Source organism: Moschus berezovskii, chromosome 19 (assembly GCF_049115385.1).
Source record: "Moschus berezovskii isolate FMDL1 chromosome 19, NW_MosBer_1.0, whole genome shotgun sequence".
NCBI classification, from domain to species: domain Eukaryota; kingdom Metazoa; phylum Chordata; class Mammalia; order Artiodactyla; family Moschidae; genus Moschus; species Moschus berezovskii.
In genome coordinates this window covers 7,538,278-7,558,137 of record NC_142478.1, presented here as the reverse complement: position 1 = coordinate 7,558,137, position 19,860 = coordinate 7,538,278, and the positions used below count along the sequence as shown (strand labels likewise).

General features: G+C 52.5%; 1 protein-coding gene and 1 pseudogene across 2 annotated transcripts in view; one reads left to right on the top strand and one right to left on the bottom strand.

Moving 5' to 3' along the window:
• Positions 1 to 19,860, bottom strand: part of LOC129542658 (putative RNA-binding protein 46) — a 141,751-nt gene that overhangs the window by 45,101 nt on the left and 76,790 nt on the right. The window lies entirely within an intron of this gene.
• LOC129542164 (protein tweety homolog 2-like) lies at positions 1,935 to 18,410 on the top strand (annotated as a pseudogene).

Here is a 19,860-nt window from a genome sequence, read left to right as displayed (position 1 = left end):
CCAGGGTTCTCGCCTGAGGAGTCCCACGGGTAAAGGACTGGCAGGCTGCAGTCCATGGGGCCGCAAAGGGCCGGACCCGACTGAGCAAATGAGCACATCACTGACTAAGATCCAACCCAAGTCCCCTCCTCCCACCACACCCTCTTCCTCTCCGGCTGGTTGTACAGCACCAGTCAACCAACTCCTGGGGGAAAGCGCTTTTCCTCCGGACCCTGAGGTCTCTGCCCAGAGCCCCTCTCAGGAGAGGTCAGAGACTTAGGGTTGTGCTTACCCCTCCCACCCCAGGACGTCAGGGCTCAGAAACGGCCCAGCTGAGCCCCTCAGTCTCAGGTGAGAGAGCTCCCCCGAGGTGCCCCTGACCATCCCGATGCTTCTCCTGCCCTGTGGGGAAAGCGAATGAACGATGGGGGTCCTGACCTGTGGAGCCCTCCTTGGACTGCTTTTACCCCCAGAACTAGGTGGTCTAATCATCCCCTTGCCACTCCGAGCGCTGGTTTACTCTGCCAAGAGCACTGGCTTCCCACGCAGTGCTGGGTTTGGAATTTCTCTCGTTGTGAAGAACAGGAGCTACTTACTCTTCTTGCGTCGCGCCATTGTTAAAGATGCAGGCCTCTTAGGAGCTTTCTTAGATCCGTGGCTATGATCCATCAAAACTATGATCCGTGGCATAGATGCGTCAGACCTCGCCTGGTCTGACACTGTGTGTGTCTTCTAGAAGCAACGGGAACCAGGGTCCAAATACATGCCTCCCAGGAGGCTGCCGAGAGACGACTTAGACCTGCTCCGTCCATGGCGTGGCCACTGGTCACGTGTGGCTGTTGGAACAAAGGCTATGAGGGACTTCCCTGGCAGTCCAGTGGTTCAGACTCTGCACTTTTGCTGCAGGGGTGCAGTTCAACCCCTGGTTGAGGACGATCCCGCATGGCCCACAGCAAAAGATGAAGTCACTGAAAGGGGGGCACATGTATGTGATTAACTGCGTGGCTTTACTGTTCGCCGGAAACGGTCACACCGTGGTAGAGCAGCTGCGCTCCCGTGCACGGTAAACAGTAAGTTAAAACTAAGATAAAGGGTCCATATTGTACAACATGAGTATGGCCAGTATTTTATAGTAACTATACAGAGAGTGTAACCTTTAAAAATTGTGAGTCATTTTTACACGCCTGTGACTTACATAATATTGTATTGCAACTATGCTTCAATTCTAAAGGGAGAAAAGAAAGTAAAAGGAGAAATTCGCTTCCTCGGTTGTATCAGCCATGTTTCACGTTCTCAGCCACGCGTAGGTAGCGGCAGAGAGTGGTCAGTGCGTAGGTGGTCCGTGTCCATCGCTGCAGAAAGTTCTAGGAGACAGTGCTGGTTCAGACACTCAGCCGGGGGAGGGAGGGTGACTCCTTTGGCCAGGCACAGGCCGCGGTGCAGCCCCCTGAACCCCAAGGGCTGTCCACCGTGCACACTGGGTTCTTGCTGTCCGGGGCAGGGCTGGCCCCCGGTCTCATCAGCGTAGCCACCGGCTATGGGCAGTTAGTCCCTCGATCAGGCCAGCGGGCCAGGGGCCCCGGGCGGGCAGTGCTCCCCTGACCGCCCCTCCCGCTCCGCCCAGGTGGCTCTCCTACCGCCTGCTGTTCATCCTGGACCTGGTCCTCTCTGCCTCCTCGCCTGCCTGGGTCTGGCCAAGCGCTCAAGGTACCTCCTGGCCTTGTGAGTAGCCTGCCTCTGGGGCTGGGGGAAGAGCTGGCCAAGCGTGGGGAGTGACGGTGCCACCGTCCAGAGGGATGAGGGCCTGGGGGGCCGGGGGCATGTGGGCAGCAGGGGCAGCCTGACACCGCCTCCCTCCCCCTCAGCACCCGGCCCGGGGGCGGGGTGGGGGCAGCAGCCACCGTCCTGCCATCTGGACACCAAGCCAGGGGCGGGTTTCCCCCCTCCAGCCCCTGCCTTCTGGGCCTGACTGTCCCGCAGCTGAGCTGTTAGAGCCGCTCACCTCGCGCCCTTGCTGCCATCTCTTCCCTTGGCGACCTGTGCCCCGGACATCGGTCCGTATCCCTCTGCCGACAGTCAGCGGGGCGGTGTCAGGGCCCAGGCTGGGGCTGCCCTGGGGGCCACTGAGAACCAGGGGGTACAAGGTCATAGCCGAGAGGAAGGGCCCCGAAGGCTGGGGGCTGGGCAGCCACCACGGGGCCCCCACCTGCCAGCCTCTGCCGGGACCCTGCCGGCGGCTGCTTCTCCTCTAGGATGCTCTGCTGCGGAGTGCTGGCCCTGCTCCTCAGCTGGACGTCCCCGGCTGCTGACGCTGCCAGGGCCGTGGTGAGTTGAGGGCCGTGGGGGTGCCGGGTGGTCCGCCCAGGTGGTCTTCGGTCTGGCGGTGCGTCGATGTGTCCCGTCCAGTGTCCCCAGGGCAGGGCCAGCTTCTGGTCTCAGTCCCTCACCAAGAATCCGAGAGTCTGGGACCTAAAGGGGCTTGGCTCATCCCTTTTGATGGGGACACAGGCCCCGGGAAAGGAAGAGGCTTGCCCCGGGGTCACGAGGCATTTGGGGGTAGAGCCAAGATAAGAGGCCTGAATCCTGATCCTTTACCCTCCTGCCACGGCCTGTACGGCCGGGGACGAGGGACCAGGGGCCTCCTCTGGGTGTGAAGCGCTGAGCCCAGATGGTGGGACAGGGCGGGTCTCGAGCCCCATCCCGGAAGCGCCCCTGGGCCTCAGTGCGCACTCCTGGGCCCTCCTCCCCGCGTCCAGAAAGCAGAAGGGGGCCTCCCGTCCCCTGCGCTTGGACTCACACACACTGTCCGGTTCACAGTGGTGTGTGTTTCCCCTTGTGGCACCTTGAAATGTTAAAAAAAGAACAAACAGAAACAGACACACACACAGGGTGTCTGGAGTGTGGGCGGAAGCCAGCTAGGCCGGTGCGCTCGGTCTCTGGTGGACCAAACGCTCCAGAGGAGCTGAGTGCACAGCGTTCATTCATTCATTTGACCTTCGGCTACGTGGCTCTCGGGGGTGTGGGTGCCTGGAGATGGACGAATCAGAAGAACGGGACGTTTCCTCTTAAGTTTCAGCTCATAGGCAGATCATCACAGCCCCATGTGGATCGACACAGTGGTGGTAGAGGCTGCGTGTCTGTGTGTGTTTGTGACAGAGGGGCAGATTTACGGGGATTTCAGAGAACCCCTTAGCTGACTTAAGGGCCACAGAGCAAACCTGTGACCTGCGTCCATTCTGCCCTTTCGATCTGGGAGAAAAAAGGCGGGGCGGGGAGGGGGGCTCCCACGGGAAGCCCTCTACCCAAATGCGTGCCTGGCCCAGTGATGGGGCCGGCTGGTGACCCTGACCTCCACGATGTCCCCAGAATGCATGGACCCTGGTGCTGCTTGTCTGAGTAGCTCTAGGCAGAGCTTGTCCAGAATGGGGAGGTGGGTCTCTGCTGCTTTGTCCCCCCTCCCCACACCACACAGTGAGTGAGCCCTGGGCAGGCAGGAGCCTACGTCCCCAGGGCTGGGGCCCCTCCAGGTACAGGGAAGAGCAGAGTAGGAGGTCTCAAGTGAAAGTCGCTCAGTCATGTCCACTCTTTGCAACCCTGTGGACGACTGTAGCCCGCCAGGTTCCTCAGTCCATGGGATTCTCCAGGCCAGGATATTGGAGTGGGTAGCCATTCCCTTCTCCAGGGGCTTTTCCCAACCCAGGGATTGAGTCCAGGTCTCCCGAATGGCAGGCGGATTCTTTACCGTCTGAGCCAGCGGGAGGGCCCAGGTCGCGGTCAAACGCATCCTGACATCATCTGGAGCTAGGCGGGCTGAACAGGGTCCAGGGAGGGTGGCTGCTGGCCGAGGCCACACGCACAGCTGCCTGGCAGACAGCCCCGCTTGTCCGGGGACAAGAGTGGGCCCAGGGAAGCTTGCCCACGGCGGGCCCTCCCTGGGTGCCTCCAGCTGGCCACCGTGGGCGCCCCTTGGGGAGCCTGCTCCTTCCCAGCGGGGTCTCCTCCCTCTCAGCAGGCTTCTGTGTTGCAGCTCCCAGCCGAGGGCACCCCGGGCGGCCAGGGAGCTGCAGAGAAAGGCCATCTCCCTAATTCGATTAATCAGGCCCTTGTGTGAGAGAGGGCGAGGGTGAGGCAGTGACTGGGCCTTTGCCGGGGCTGCGGCTCCTGCTGCATTTTAATAGGAAGTGGGGCAGAAGGAACCAGGCCCTCCGAGGCTGTTGTGGGGAGCTTTTGTGCGGCCACTGCCCCTGCCCGCCCAGCCTGTTTTTCTGGGGCTGCTCTTGTTTTTGAGAGCTGTGGGGCAGAGCACCAAAACTATGGCCTCACCTGCTCCCTCCCCTGTCCCCCCAGAAAGGGTCTCCAGGAAGGAGAACTGTCCCCCAAGAACGTGCTGGGGGCTTCCCTGGTGGTCCAGTGGCTGAGACTCCGAGCTCCCGGTGCAGGGGACCTGGGTTCGATCCCTGGTCAGGGAACTAGAACCCACACACACCGCAACTTGGAGTCCCCGAGCCCCAGCTAAAGATTGCGCGAACCGCAACTGAGACCCCGCACAGTCAAATGAATATTTTTTAGAAAGAACGTGATGAGGAGGCAGGTGGGAGCCAGGGAACTGAGCCCTGCCTGCTCGGCCACCCCGCTGTACAGTCCAGAGTGTGAGGCAGAGAGCAAAGCCAGCGCCCAAGGAGAAGGAGCGGGGAGAAGTGGCCTCTGCGAGAGGATGGCAGGTCACCCAGGTGCTCTGGCCACCGAGCATGCCCCCTCCCCGGCAGGGGGCCCCAGGAACGTTCCTGAAGTTCCCCAGGCCTCATTTCCTCCTGTGTAGGATGGGCAGGAGACCGGCACTTTCCGCGAAGGCTTGTTGCTGGGGCGAGACAGATCGGTGGCCCCGGGAGGCGTGTGGTCAGTGTCCATCGGTTTGCTGTTGTCGTTCAGTCGCTCAGTCGTGTCCGACTCTTTGCGACCCCACGGACTGCGGCGCGCCAGGCCTCCCTGCCCCTCACCATCTCCCGGAGTTCGCCCAAGTTCATGTCCGTTGAGCTCGGTGATGCTATCCGACCGTCCCATCCTCTCCCGCCCTCTTCTCCTTTTGCCTTCAACCTTTCCCACTGGTCCGTTGGTTTCCTGCATGTTTATTCCCTTTCTAGGAGGGTCACGAGGTGACCTGAAAGGTGGGAGCCCCCCTCTACCCAGTGTCCCGCCGCACCCCCCCAGGCCAGATCTGCGGAGGGCCTGGCTCAGAGGGCGGCGTCCTCGCAGCCACCTCTTCCAGGGCGCAGACCTTCCGCCACTCGGCCCCGTGGGCCCTTGGTGGTGCCCCGGCATGGCCACAGCAGAGCCTGGAGCCTGCGTCCCCTCTCAGCCCTGTGCCCGTCCTGACCTCCCATCACAACAAGACCCGGACCCAAAAGCTCAGAGATGGACTCAGCACCTCTGTAACTCTTTAGGAAGAGATTCTGGGGCAGGCTTCATAGATGGACACCCCCCGGAGTGGGGGCGGGCTTGAGAGACTGGCAGACGAGGTTGTGGTGCAGATAACTCCAGAAAGTATCCCGTAGCATCCCCTTCCCTCACCTGGGTCCCTCCCGGGAGAGGCATTCAGAAATCAAAGGTAACAGCACAGAGTGCCTGCTGTCTGTCTGCCCGTCACTTTTCTGAGTACGCTGCGTGGATTGATTCATTAGGAGAAGAGAGTATCTCCTGTGTGATTGATGAAGACGCTGAGACCTAGGCTAAGCCTTTGTCTCTAAAGTTAAGAGAGCCAGGCAGGGGCAAAGCCAGGACCCACCCCAGGGAGGCTGGCCATTGACAGTTCTTGCCCAGCCGGGTCTGAGTTCCTGGGAGTGTGTGACTTTCCTCCACCTCTCCTGTTTCTCCCTGGCTCAGGGCACCAGCGACTTCTGCGCATCTCCAGACACCTTCATCCTGAACGTCACAGAGGGCCAGGTCCACCCCGGTAAGGATCTCAGCTGCTGTTTTCAGAGCCGCCTGGGATGCTCGGTCCAGGCCCGCGGTCAGCCAGACTGTGCCCCTGAGAAAAAATGAAAGCGTTAGGCGCTCAGTCATGTCCGACTCTGGGACCCCGTGGCCTGTAGCCCACCAGACTCCTCTGTCCATGGGATTCTCCAGGCAGGAATACTGGAGTGGGTAGCCATTCCCTTCTCCGGGGCTTCTTCCCCACCCAGGGCTCTCCCACACTGCAGGCGGATTCTTTGCCGTCTGAGCCACCAGGGAGGCCCCAGACGGTGCCCTACTTTCCCTGTCAGTCCTGTAGTCACCCAGAGCCACCCCATCACTGTCCTTCAGGTCCCGCCGAACCAATGGGCCGGGTCTTAGAAGCTGCCTCCTTCGGGAGCTCGGGGACGGGCCTGGCCACGGAGGATGGATGAGCACGGGTCACGTGTGAGCTTCTGCCTGACTCCAGTGGCTTTGCCTTGCAGAGGTGACCCGATACCACCTGTACTGCCGTCAGAGCACAAGCAGCCCCCTCCAGCAGGTACTGCTCCCCGGGCCCAGCTCTCACCCTGCCCCCAGCGCCCCCCAGTGGTCAGCCGCAGCACTGACCAGTAAGGTGGAGGTGCCTGGCTGTTCCTTGCTGCTTTGGGGTCCTGTGCAGGGGGCTCTTGGTCAGCTTGCATGCCCATCCATCACCCTGGATGCTGGTTTCCGTGCAGAGGTTGCGCTTAAGTCTGGGCGGGCCCCAGATTCTACATTTCTCACAAGCTCCCCGACCAGGCTGTCCCAGCAGGACACTTCGAGTAGCAGGAAGCAGGTGGACGGTGCAGCTCTCGGGAAGGCTGAGGGCTGAGGGAAAGTCTCCTGCCAGCCGGAAGGGCCGTCCCCGATCAGGGATGTGACTGCAGCTGCAGGGGAAGCAGGCAGCAGGGGGCTCCTGGGAGTAAACCTCAGGCGGGCTGCGGTCTCTCCCAGGCCCTGGCCGTCTTCCAGCGCTCGCTGAGCGCCATGCAGATCCAGGTGGCAGGACGGCTGCCGTTTGCCGCGTCCCGCTTCCCCACCGCAGAGGTGAGGCGGCCGGCCCTCCCCTTGGGGCCGGGCTGGGGAGAGAAAGCCGGTCCCCTCCCTGTGGCTTTAGAGGCCTCTCTGCCGAAGCTGCGTCTGCGGTTTCGTCCCTCACTCTCTGCCTCTCGGTCTGACCGCATGTCCGCCTCTTCCTGCTTCAGAAAGATCTGCTTGAAATCCCGCTCCTGCTGAACTCATCCGAGTCCGTCCTCCACCAGCAGACCGCCTTGTTGGACTGCCGGGGGCTGCACAAGGTGCGGGGTGGCCCTGGGGGGCAGGCGGAGGGCGAGGGGGGGTCACCCCAGCAGGCCACATCGTCCCAGGGAGAAGCCAGCAGAGGCTGGGAGAGTGATTGCCTGACTCAGGGGGATGGGAGGGAAGAGTGTCTGGCTTCTAGATTCTCTCCAGTGCTGAGCCGGGGAGACGCAAGCAGAGAAAGGTACCAGGGGTGGGGGTACGGAGAGTTGGGTCTGTTTCGGGGCACCCTGAGCTGCATGAGAAGGGCTGTTCCCTGGCGCACAGACCCCCAGCCATCTGGTCAGCCCATCCGGTTCCTGAGTCGCCAGTGGACACCCCGCCCTCATTGCCAGGGTCGTCTCTAGGAATCTGCAATATCAGACATCCATGCAGCGAGCATGCTGGGCGCATGTGAGCCCTCCTCGCCTCCAAAGCAGGAAGCCAGCCAGTGTATGTGGACAAGCTCTCACATCGCACGTGGATTCTGAGCGAACAGTCATGATGATCACGGCTGCAGTTTACTGAGTCCCTGGCTTCCACCTTGTTCTGCGCACTGTACATCCGATCTATCGTTTAGTCCTCACTGTCAGACGGTGAAATACCTGATATTTCATGAGAAATGTTGTAGATAGCAATTTGTGTGTGAATTTGGATGGATGGATGGATAGACAGATGGACAGATGTATATATCTTTTTATCTATGAAATTCATTTTCACACATTGGAGAAGGAAATGGCAACCCACTCCAGTGTTCTTGCCTGGAGAATCCCAGGGACGGGGGAGCCTGGTGGGCTTCCGTCTATGGGGTCACACAGAGTCGGACACGACTGAGGTGACTTAGCAGCAGCAGCAGCAGCTTACCGAAGATTCCAGAGCTGTCGAGTCATGCCTTGGGTTTCCAACCCTGGCAGCCTGACTTGAGAGCTGAGAGCAGGTGGTGGCCCCAGTACCCTTCCTTCCTCCCCCATCTCCACACCCCATCCCTCAGCGAGTGCTCACAACTGTACCCTCGGATCCACCCTGCTCCATCCGCTTCTGTCCCCCCCACAACCCCCGCCTTGGTCCAAGCACCACCCTGCTCCCCTGGGTGACAGCCGTGGCCTCCTAACCGGTCCCCGCTTTCTCCCACCCTCTTACCTTTCATATACAGCAGCCAGAGCAGCCTTTTAAAAACCGGATTGGATCACAGCCTTCCGTCCCCAAGCCCACCCATGTCTTCCCATCACCTTGGGTTATATTCAGGCTCCTCCTCAGCTGCACTGTGAGGTCCAGCATGACCTGGCGCCATCTTGTGTGTCCTCAACTGACCTCTCCGTCCTTCCTGAACACGCCGAGCCTGGCCCCTTTGCCTCAGAGGCTGCAGGCTCGCTCCGCTTCCCTGCTGTCCTGGCCTCAGATTAAATGCCCTCTGCCCTCTGACTCCCCCACCCGCAAGCTCGTCATCTGTCCTGTTCCGAGCCCAGCACACAGTCGGTATTTTCAGCAAATTGGTAGAGACAGAACCAAGAAGCGCCCCGTCGTGTCGGGGTCCCGAACGTGGACCCTTTGTGGGTATACACTGTGCCGGGGATGAGGGAGGGGAGCCCAGGCTGGGAGAGAGGGGCTTCCAGAGACCAGCTGGGACCCCCGGCAGTGCCGCTCTCCCCGTGCAGCTGCGTGTCCCTCTTCCTCCTCCAGGACTACCTGGACATGGCATCTGCTACGACGGCCTCGAGGGCCTGCTGTACCTCGGCCTCTTCTCCCTCCTGGCTGCCCTGACCTTTTCCGTCATGATCTGCCTGGGGCCGGGGGCATGGAAGCACTGTGCCACCAGGTGGGCTTCCTGGGGAAGGAGGCGGGAGGCTCTGCTCTCCCGCTGAGCTGAGAACTGAAAGCCTGGGGTGGAGAAGAGCAGCAGGGGGACCGGGCATTCAACCCCAACAGGCTGGCTGGCTTTCTGCTGCAGTGTCCCTGAAAGTCCAGGCAGGACTCCAGAAGGAGGTTGGAGGGGCCCAGAGCAGGACCAAGGATGACGAGGGCATCGTGCCACAGCCTGGCCTCCTTAGCTTCTCTCCTCTTCCTCTGCAGGACTTTGCGGGATGATGCTGCTGCAGGGAGGGGTGCCCCCAGAATCCCGGAAGGAACAGATTGTAGCGCTGTTGCCAGGGCACCTATAGTCTCATGGAGGAGACAGACAAGAGAGCATTTCAGTGTCTCGAGAGTAATCAGAAAAGGAGGCAGGGTAGGGAGGGTCAGTGTGCAGGTGGTCAGCAGGGTGGGCTGCCTGGAGGAGGTGGGTGTGCAGTTGGGAACGGGGCAGAGTAATATGTGTAAGGCAGGGCTGAAGACCATGCTTTCAGAGAACCTCAAGGAGACACCTGCAGCCAAGGGGGAGTCCTGGGAGGAAAGATTGGGAAGCGGGCCGGGACCCCACTGCCTGGCCCCCCCCACCCCCCAACCCTCACGGCCGTGTCCTGCGTGTCATCCTAGGGACAGGGACTATGACGACATCGACGACGACGACCCCTTCAACCCCAGGCCCGGCGCATCGCCGCCCACAACCCACCTCGGGGGCAGCTTCGCAGCTTCTGCAGCTACAGCAGCAGCCTGGGCAGCTGCACCGGGCCCAGACCATCTCCAACGCCCCCGTCTCAGAGTACATGTACGACGGGGCTCCCGGGGCCTCCCCACAACATGCCAGGCTGGGGCGGCGGTGCTTTTCCTGGCCTTCGGGGAGCTGGATCTGCGGGTGGGGGCATGTTTGGGTCCAGGGGACCAGGGCCGGGGAGGAAGGCGTCCGAGGCCAGCTGGTCCCCTGGCTGCAGTTGGGATGCCTGAGTGTGGGCCCTCCCCCAACCCCAGAGCATCTCGTGCTGGAAGAAGAGCCCCTGCAGGTGTCAGGTCCTTTGCCTCAAGCCGCGTTTCCCCTGGCCCCATCACCCGCTCTCTGCTGCTTCTCCCTCCCCTCTGTCTGTGGTCCCATCCCATCTCCCTTCTGCACACCCTGGGACCCTCCTGCAGAAACCCAGGCACACACCTGTGTTCCCGCCCTGAACGCTCCTCACCCCCGTCCACCCCTCAGGAACCAAGCCGCGCTGTTCCGCGGGAACCCGCGCTACGAGATCCTGCCGCTCATCGGAAGAGGATCCCCTCCACCCACGGTAAGCTGGGCTCCCCAGGCCAAGGCACAAACCCTGCAGGGGAGGGGGCCAGTTAAAGAGAAAGCTTCCTGGGGACCCAGTGGATCCCTCCCACAGAGGCAGAAAAGAACGAAACGGTTTTGTTATTGGATAAGCATTGAACCAGACTGCCAGGACGTCCCTGGAGGTCCAGTGGTTAAGACTCCGAGCTCCCACTGCAGAGGGTGCAGGTTCGATCCCTGATGGGGGAACTGAGATCCTGATGCCGCGTGGTGCAGCCAAAAAAAAAAAAACAGAAAACAAAGAAAAATCAGCCTGGCATTTATAAGAAAGAAGGGGGTCTGAGACAAGATTGGATGTCTGCATTCTTGAGCCAGGTGTCTGTCAGGGAAGGAGCTGTCGCCTTCACTGAGCTTCGCAAGGCATTTCACCTGGCCCATCCCGGTAGTTTGGAAGAAGCCATTCAGGTGGTGAACCTGGAGCCCTGGCGCCCCAAGGACACAAGACCCATGACATCGACTTGGCTTTGAGAACCAGCTCAGGGTGTCCAGCGAGTGCTGTTAGTGAAAAGCACAGCGCTGGACCCGGGAAAGAGAGCCGGGGACCCAGCCCATCTTCGGGAAGTGGGGTAATCTGCAGGGGGGAGACTCAGAAAGCTGCTGTAGTAAGTGCTGTACGGTGTGATGAGACCTAGAGGGAGGAACTGTTCTTCGGGGCCTGAGGAGGTGACCTTTCAGCCTTCCCTTGGAGCACTGGGTCTCCCTCACGGGCACTCGAGGTTGTTCCCCCAGAGGACGTCTGGCCACATCTCAAGGATCTTTGGGCTTCCCCCATGGCTCAGGTGGCAGAGATCCCGCCTGCCAAGGCAGGAGACATCAGAGACCTAGGTTCGATCCCTGGGTTGGGAAGATCCCCTGGAGGAGGAGATGGCAACCCACTCCCGTATTCTTGCTTGGAGAATCCCATGGACAAAAGAACCTGGTGGGTTACAGTCTATGGGGTCCCAAAGATTCGGACACAACTGAGCGACTGACATTTTCACTTCACCCTTAAAGGCATCTTTGGTTGTCACACCTGGCGGGGGGTGTTGGCTGCTCCCAGCCTCGAGCGGGTGGAGGCCAGGGGCGCTGCTGTGCACAGGCCAGCCCCCTGCACGCAGGATGATCGGCCTCAAGTGTCCACAGTGTCCTGCTCAAGCCGATCCTCTGACTCTCCTTGCCCGGCCCCATTATGGTTTCTAATTCTTTGTTATAAACTACTAACTTCCTGCTCTGTGCATCCATTCTTTCACAAGTCCTTTTGACTATCTTTATCATCACTACCCTGAACTCTACTCAGATAGACTGCCTATCTTCACTTAGTTCTCCTTCTGATGTTTTATCTTGTTACTTCATCTGGAACATGTTCCTCTGTTGCTTCATTTTGCCTAAATTTCTGTTTGTATTTTTATGTATCTGGTAGATTATTTATATTTCCCAACCTTAGAGAAGTGCGCTTTTGTACAAGATGTCCTATGCATCCAAGCAGCACACTTCCCTCTTGTCACGCAAACTATATGCTTTAGAAGTTTCCCCTATGAGGGCTATGCAGGTCCTTCTGTTGTGTTGGTCTGATTGTGTGGACAGTCTTGTAGACTTTATTGGTCCCTGGTCTGGTTGACTGCCAGGTCCTGCTTTGTGCAAAAGCTGCCAGGTGCTGGCTGACAGGGCCGGGTTACAAGGTGGCAGACTGCAAAACCCAGTGGATCCTGTGACTAATGCTGGACTACTGGCAGGCATAACGGGGTCATGGAGCCTGGCTCCAGAGCACAGGAATCGTAGAGTTTTTTTTGGATCACTGGTTGGTTACAGAGACATTCCTGACACAGTTTGGTACAGGGTCCAGGGTATCCTGAAGTTTGGGTTGGCCTGCTATTGGGTATGGCCAGGCCCCACTTGACCCCAGGGCAGGGTCTAACCTGCTGTGGCACACTGGGTACACATGCTGTGGGATTTTGGTTTCCTTGTAACCGTTGTCTGTCACCTGATGGATGGAGCTATGTCCTGGGCTCTCTAATTGGTAGGACCATGTCCAGTAGTGGCTGTGGGCTCCAGCAGTCTTCAGACAGCCTGTGGTAAATGGGTGGGGATGTATTCACTAATTAACCCAGTTAGTTTCTTGGCCTGAGGCATTTTCTCAGGTTCATAACATTGTACCAAGGGGGTGATCAAAACCATCCCTAAGAAAAAGAAAGACAAAAAGGCAAAATGGTTGTCTGAGGAGATCTTACAAAGAGCTGGGAAAAGAAGAGAAACAAAAGGCAAAGCAGAGAAAGGAAGATATATCTATCTGAATGCAGAGTTCCAAAGAATAGCAAGGAGAGATAAAGTCTTCCTAAGTGATCACTGCAATGAAATAGAGAAAAACAATGGAATGGGAAAAGGTAGAGATCTCTTCAAGAAAATGAGAGATACCAAGGGAATATTTCATGCAAAGATGGGCACAATAAAGGACAGAAATGGTATGGACCTAAAACAAGCATAAGATAGTAAGAAGAGGTGTCAAAAACACAGAACAATATAAAAAAGATATTAACGACCCAGATAACCAGATAACCAGGAAGATGTGATCACTCACCTAAAGCCAGACATCCTGGAGTGTGAAATCAAGTGGGCCGTAGGAAACATCACTATGAACAAAGCTAGTGGAGGTGATGGAATTCCAGTTGAGCTATTTTAAATCCTAAACGATGATGCTATGAAAGTGCTGCACTCAATATGCCAGCAAATTTGGAAAACTCAGCAGTGACCACAGTGCTGGAAAATGTCAGTTTTCATTCCAATCCCAAAGAAAGGGAATGCCAAAGAATGCTCAAACTACCATACAATTGCACTCATCTCACACTAAGAAAGTAATGCTCAAATTTCTCCAAGACAGGCTTCAACAGTATGTGAATCAATAACTTCTAGATCTTCAAGCTAGATTTAGAAAAGGCAGAGAAACCTGAGATCAAATTGCCAACCAACATCTACTGGATCATAGAAAAAAAAATGAAAAGCATCTACTGTTCTTTTACCGACTATGCTAAAGCATTTGACTGCATGGGTCACAACCAACTGTGGAAAAGTCTTAGACATGGAAATACCAAGTCACCTTAACTGCCTCCTGAGAAATCTGTATGCAGGCCAAGAAGCAACAGTTAGAAATGGACATGGAACAACAGACTGGTTCCAAATTGGGAAAGGAGTTTGTGAAGGCTGTATATTGTCACCTTGCTTATTTAACTTACATCATGAGAAATGCTGGACTGGATGAAGCACAAGGTAGAATCAAGATTGCTGAGAGAAACGTCAATAAACTCAGATATGCAGATAACACCACCCTTGTAGCAGAAAGCAAAGAGGAACTTGCTCTTGCTTCTTGAATAAAGTGAAATAGGAGACTGAAATAGCTGGCATAAAACTCAACATTCAAAAAACTAACATCATGGCCTCCAGTCCCATCACTTCATGGCAAATAGATGGGGAAACAATGGAAACAGTGACAGACATTATTTTCTTGGGCTCCAAAATCAGTGAGGATGGTGACTGTAGCCATGAAATTAAAAGACGCTTGCTCCTTGGAAAAAAATCTATAGCAAAACTAGACAGCATATTAAACAAGAGAGACAGTACTTTGCCCACAAAGGTCCGTCTAGTCAAAGCTATGCTTTTTCCAGTAGTCATGTATAGATGTGAGAGTTGACCATAATGAAATGTGAGTGCCAAAGAACTGATACTTTTTAACTGTTGTATTGGAGAAGACTCTTGAAAGTCCCTTGGCCTGCGAGGAGATTAAACCAGTCAGTAGTCCTAAAGGAAATCAGTCCTGAATATTCATTGGAAGGGCTGAAGCTGAAGCTCCAAAACTTTGGCCACCTGATGTGAAGAGTTGACTTATTGGAAAAGACCCTGATGCTGGGAAAGACTGCAGACTAGAGTAGAAGGGGATGACAGAGGATGAGATGGTGGGATGGCATCACCCACTCAATGGACATGAGTCTGAGCAAGCTCGGGGAGTTGGTGATGGACAGGGAAGCCTGGTGTGCTGCAGTGCACGGGGTTGCAATGACGGACATGACTGAGAAACTGCACTGATCTGAACTGCAGCACCCCAGCACTGCTGCCTACAGGCTGTTGGGCAGGGCCAAGTCTTGGAGTCAGTGAGCTAGAGCGAAGAGTCTACCCACCCACACCACTGTCCACATGGCAGAAGCAACTCCCATGAATGGCCGCTGACAGTGTCTATATCCTCGGGGTGCCACAGTCACCCCTTGCCTCTCTTAGAGATCCTCCAGGACTAGCAAGTCAGTTAGGCCCAGTTTCCTATCAAATTTCTGCTTTCGTTCTGGGTCCTAGAGAATGTGACAGAAAAGGTAATGGCAACCCACTCCAGAACTCTTGCCTGGAGAATCCCATGAACGGAGGAGCACAGTAGGTTGCAGTCCATGGGGTCGTTAAGAGTCAGACACGACTGAGCGACTTCACTTTCACACATTGGAAAAGGAAATGGCAACCCACTCCAGTGTTCTTGCCTGGAGAATCCCAGGGACGGGGGAGCCTGGTGGGCTGCCATCTATGGGGCCGCACAGAGTCGGACACGACTGAAGCAACTTGGCAGCAGCTTGGCAGAGTGTGTGAGATTTTGGGTGTGTCTTTTAAGTATGAAGTCTGTTTTCCTCCAATCCTGTGAGATTCCTGAAATTAAGCCTCACTGGTCTTCAAAGCAAAATGTCTGAGGACTCATCTCAGTGCAGGATCCCCAGACTGGAAAGCCCAATGTGGGATTTAGAACGCTCACTCCTGTAGGAGAACCTCTGCAATAAATTTGTTTTCCAGTTTGTGAGTCACCCACCCAGGTTTATGAGACTTGACTATATCGAGTCTGCCCTGCCTACTGGTCTCATTTTGGTTCCTTTTTTATGTCTTCAGTTGCAGATCTTTTCTATTAGGTTCCAGTCTTTTTCATCTATGATTGTCCTCCATAGAGTTGTGATTTTGCATATATACAATGGAATATTACTCAGCTATAAAAAAGAAACACATTTGAGTCAGTTCTAATGAGGTGGATGAAACTGGAGCCTATTATACAGAGTGAAGTAAGTCAGAAAGAAAAACACCAATACAGTATACTAACACATTTGTATAGGAGTTAGAAAGATGGTAACAGCGACCCTACATGCAAGACAGCAAAACAGACACAGATGTAAAGAACAGACTTTTGGACTCTGTGGAAGAAGGCGAGGGTGGGATGATTTGAGAGAATAGCACTGAAACATGTATATTACCATATGTGAAATAGATGACCAGTCCAAGTTCGATGCAGGAAACAGGGCACTCAAAGCCAGCACACTGGGACAATCCAAAGGGATGGGATTGGGAGGGAGGTAGATGGGGGTTTGGCACAGGGGGACACACATACACCCATGGTTGATTCATGTAAATATATGGCAAAACCACCACAATGTTGTAATTAGCTTCCGATTAAAATAAATTAATTAGAAAAATAGCTGTGATTTTGGTGTGCTTGTGAAGGGAGTTGAGCTCAGGGTTTTTCCACCCCTCTATCCTGGCCAACACCTTGGGGGTAGCCTTTTTACACGTATTTTTGATAAAGCTGTTAGTCTCTGCTTTCTTGGCATTTTGCAGTCTGATTTGTCAGTCATTAAGGGAATTCCCTGAGTGCTCGTGACCATTTGCAAAATAGAGCTTACTTCACCTTCCTCTCTCCCTTCTCTTATCTTCATTTCAGCTTTGTTATAACACTTATGTATTATATTCCCACCCTTAGCCCCACCTTTTAGTCCAAATCATTTCTTTTCCCAAAGTTTCCCTAGTCATATCCTCTAATAGATTCCTCTGGAAGCCTCAGGAGGATATTCCATGAGTGCCTAAAGTGGCTTTTTTCTCATACTGCCAAATGTTTGTTTGAGGATTTTTCAGTTTAAGATAGTGTGTAATTATTTTCTGCTACTTAGCATTTGTTTTTATTTTTCAGTAAATTTTCATCAGCTGAGATGTATACTCATTTCTTTTTTTTATGGTGGTTTTATGAAGTAGTAAACTGCTTTGATCTATTTACTTCACAGACAGGCTTGGCAATTTTGAATGATTTATAAGATTATGGGTTTAAGAATGCTCTCTGCTCTCAGTGTAGTGAAGTACAATTTCTTTAATGGATTTTTTGTGGGTGACAGCTGTGTGCTCCCTTTTCTTTTATGGTTATTTGTCTTATAGGATCCTGAATTTCACCTCTTGAATTTTTTTCCCCCTTTTACCATTCAGAATCCAAAGGACATGCCCCAGTTCCTTTTGACTTTCTTCTCCCAGAAGAGACTGCTTGTATATACCTGCATTTTTTTCAGTATTTTCACAGCTGAAGTAGACTGTGAGCTCACCCTTAAGCTTTATACTTCCAGATCCCTTTTGACCATTTTCTAGACCCTTTAACACATCCTTTGTCCTCCACAAAAGTTTGCATCAAAAATTAAAAAAATAACTACTGGAAGAACAAAGCTAGAGGCTTCAGGCTTCAAGCTATATTACAAAACTATAATGATCAAAACTGTATGGCACTGGTCTAAAATAGACATACAGACTAATGGAGCAGAATAAAGAACTGGGAAATAAATGCACACTTATATGGACAATCAGTTTACAACAAAGGAGCCTAGAATATACAACGGGAAAAGCACAGAGTCTTCAATAAGTATTGTTGGGAAAACTGGATAGCTACATGCAAAAGAATGAAACTGGACCCAACTTACACCTTACACAAAAATTAAATCAAAATGAATTAAAGACATTAAGGCCTAACACTCTAAAACCCTAAAAGGAATTATAGGTAATAAGCTACCTGATATCGATCTTGGTGATGAATTTTTTATATTTGACACCAAAGCCAAAGGCAAAGAAAGAACAAACAGTAGGGTTACATCAAACTAAAAAGTTTCTGCACAGCAAAGGAAATCATTAACAAAATGAAAAAGCAACCTACCAAATGGGAGAAAATGTTTACAAATCATATATTAATATATGATAAGGGGTTAGTATCCAAAATATATAAAGAACTCACATAACTCAATTGCAAAAAATTCCAGTTATAAATGGGCAAAATACTCATTTTTCTAAAGAACACATACATAAGGTCAGTAAGCACATGAAAAGATGCTCAATATAAAGTCATCAGGGAAGTACAAATCAAAACCACGATGAAGTATCACCTCATTCCTGTTAAAGTGGTTATCATCAAAAAGACAAGAAATAAATGTTGGTAAGGATGTGGAGAAAAGGACACATTTGTACATTGTTGGTGGCAGTGTACATTGATGCAGCCACTATGCAAAACAGTATGAATGTTTCTCAAAAAGTTAAAAATGTAATAACTACCACATGATGCAGTAATTCATCTTCTGGATATTTATCTGAAAGAAAAAAATGACTATCTGAAAAAGGTATCTGCACCCCGTGTTCACTGTAGCATTAGTTCAAGAGCCAGGACAGGAAAATACACTAAGTATCCAAAGATAGATGAATCGATAAGAAAATGTGTATGTGTATACAATGGAAAATTATTCAGCCATAAAGAAGGGAACTTTGCCATTTGTGACACTATGGATAGGATTTGAAGGCATTATGCCAAAGTGGAGTAAGTTAGAGAAACACTGTATGACCTCATGTGCGGACCTAAGAGCAACACAAAAATGTCAACTCACAGGTAGAGAGATCAGATTCAAGGGTCTGGGAGTCGGCAAAATAGGTAAAGGGAGTAAAAAAATACAAACTTCCAGCTATAAAAGAAATTAGTAATGGGATATAATGTAAAGCATGGTGGTTATAGTAATACTGCACATTTGAAAATCACTAAAAAATAGATCTTAAAAAGTTGTCATTGTAATCAGAAAAAAAAATGTCTACTTATGTGTGGTGATGGGTGTTAAGATTTATTTATATATACGAATACTGAATCATTGTTATATACCTGAAAATAATATAGTGTTATATGTGAAATACACCTTAATAAAAACTCTTCTGCAATTTGTCATCCATATTTAGTTTTACTTACAGGTAGTTTGAAAACTGTAGTGCTCTCTAGTTGTACTAAAGGTGTGGATCATCCATGGCTTTGCTTTAGATTATTCCATATAGTTTCCAGAAAATGTGTAAGAGAGATCTGGGTTTTGGTGCATTCCACTATCTTTAGGAAACTAGATTTCAATTATTTTTCCCCTTAGTCAACTGACTTTCAGTTCAGTTCAGTTCAGTCGCTCAGTCGTGTCTGACTCTCCGCAACCCCATGAATCACAGCACCCCAGGCCTCCCTGTCCATCACCAACTCCCGGAGTTCACTCAAACTCATGTCCATTGAGTCGGTGATGCCATCCAGCCATCTCATTCTCTGTCGTCCCCTTCTCCTCCCGCCCCCAATCCTTCCCAGCATCAGAGTCTTTCCCAGTGAGTCAACTCGTCGCATGAGGTGGCCAAAGTATTGGAGTTTCAGCTTTAGCATCAGTCCTTCCAATGAACACCCAGGACTGATCTCCTTTAGAGTGGACTGGTTGGATCTCCTTGCAGTCCAAGGGACTCTCAAGAGTCTTCTCCAGCACCACAGTTCAAAAGCATCAATTCTTCAGCGCTCAGCTTTCTTCACAGTCCAACTCTCACATCCATACATGACCACGGGAAAAACCATAGCCTTGACTAGACGAACTTTTGTTGGCAAAGCAATGTCTCTGCTTTTTAATATACTATCTAGGTTGGTCATAACTCCTTCCAAGCAGTAAGCTGACTTTAGTCAACCCCATAATCCAGGTGAGACGGTAACAGGCAGGAAGGCCAGGGGTCTCCAAAAGGAGGAAATAGCCTCCAAGTGTCAGACCTTTTTATCTCTCTTAAGCGGCAGGAGGAAACAACTATCGATATTTTTTTCTCTATACAAATTTCAAAGGAAGTTTCTCTTAAAATACTGTGTTGCCATAATGACACCTGGTTTCACCTGAAGTTAACTACTCTCAAATCTTGAGTTAACCAATGCATTTTTCTTATGGAAATGTTGGTCTTAAGTTATGTTAATGTACTACTCATTTACTCTATCTTCAAGTCGGTTCAGCCCAATGGCTCAGAACCTACCTGACAAACCAGTCTGTTATACTCAGATATTGTTTCCCTAATCTATGTAAAACTAAACTATTTGTTTGGCAATCTGCCCTTCTGCAAGATTTAAGTTAATCGTTTTATGGCCCAGGATGAATCGTCTGGTGTCAAAATTATCCCAAAATGCATCTTATGGGTGAGGGGCCTGGTGCCATTCTGAGCCTTAAGACATTCCTTTCTTTCATTAACAGACTGCTAGTGATTATATAACATTCAGCTGAAGACTAGCAGGGGGTACTCTTTCTGCCCCCTTCTGATGTCTATGTCAGAAGATGTCAATGTCAGAAGCTTTCTCTATCTCCTTTATACCTTAATATAACTTTATTACACAAAAGCTCTGA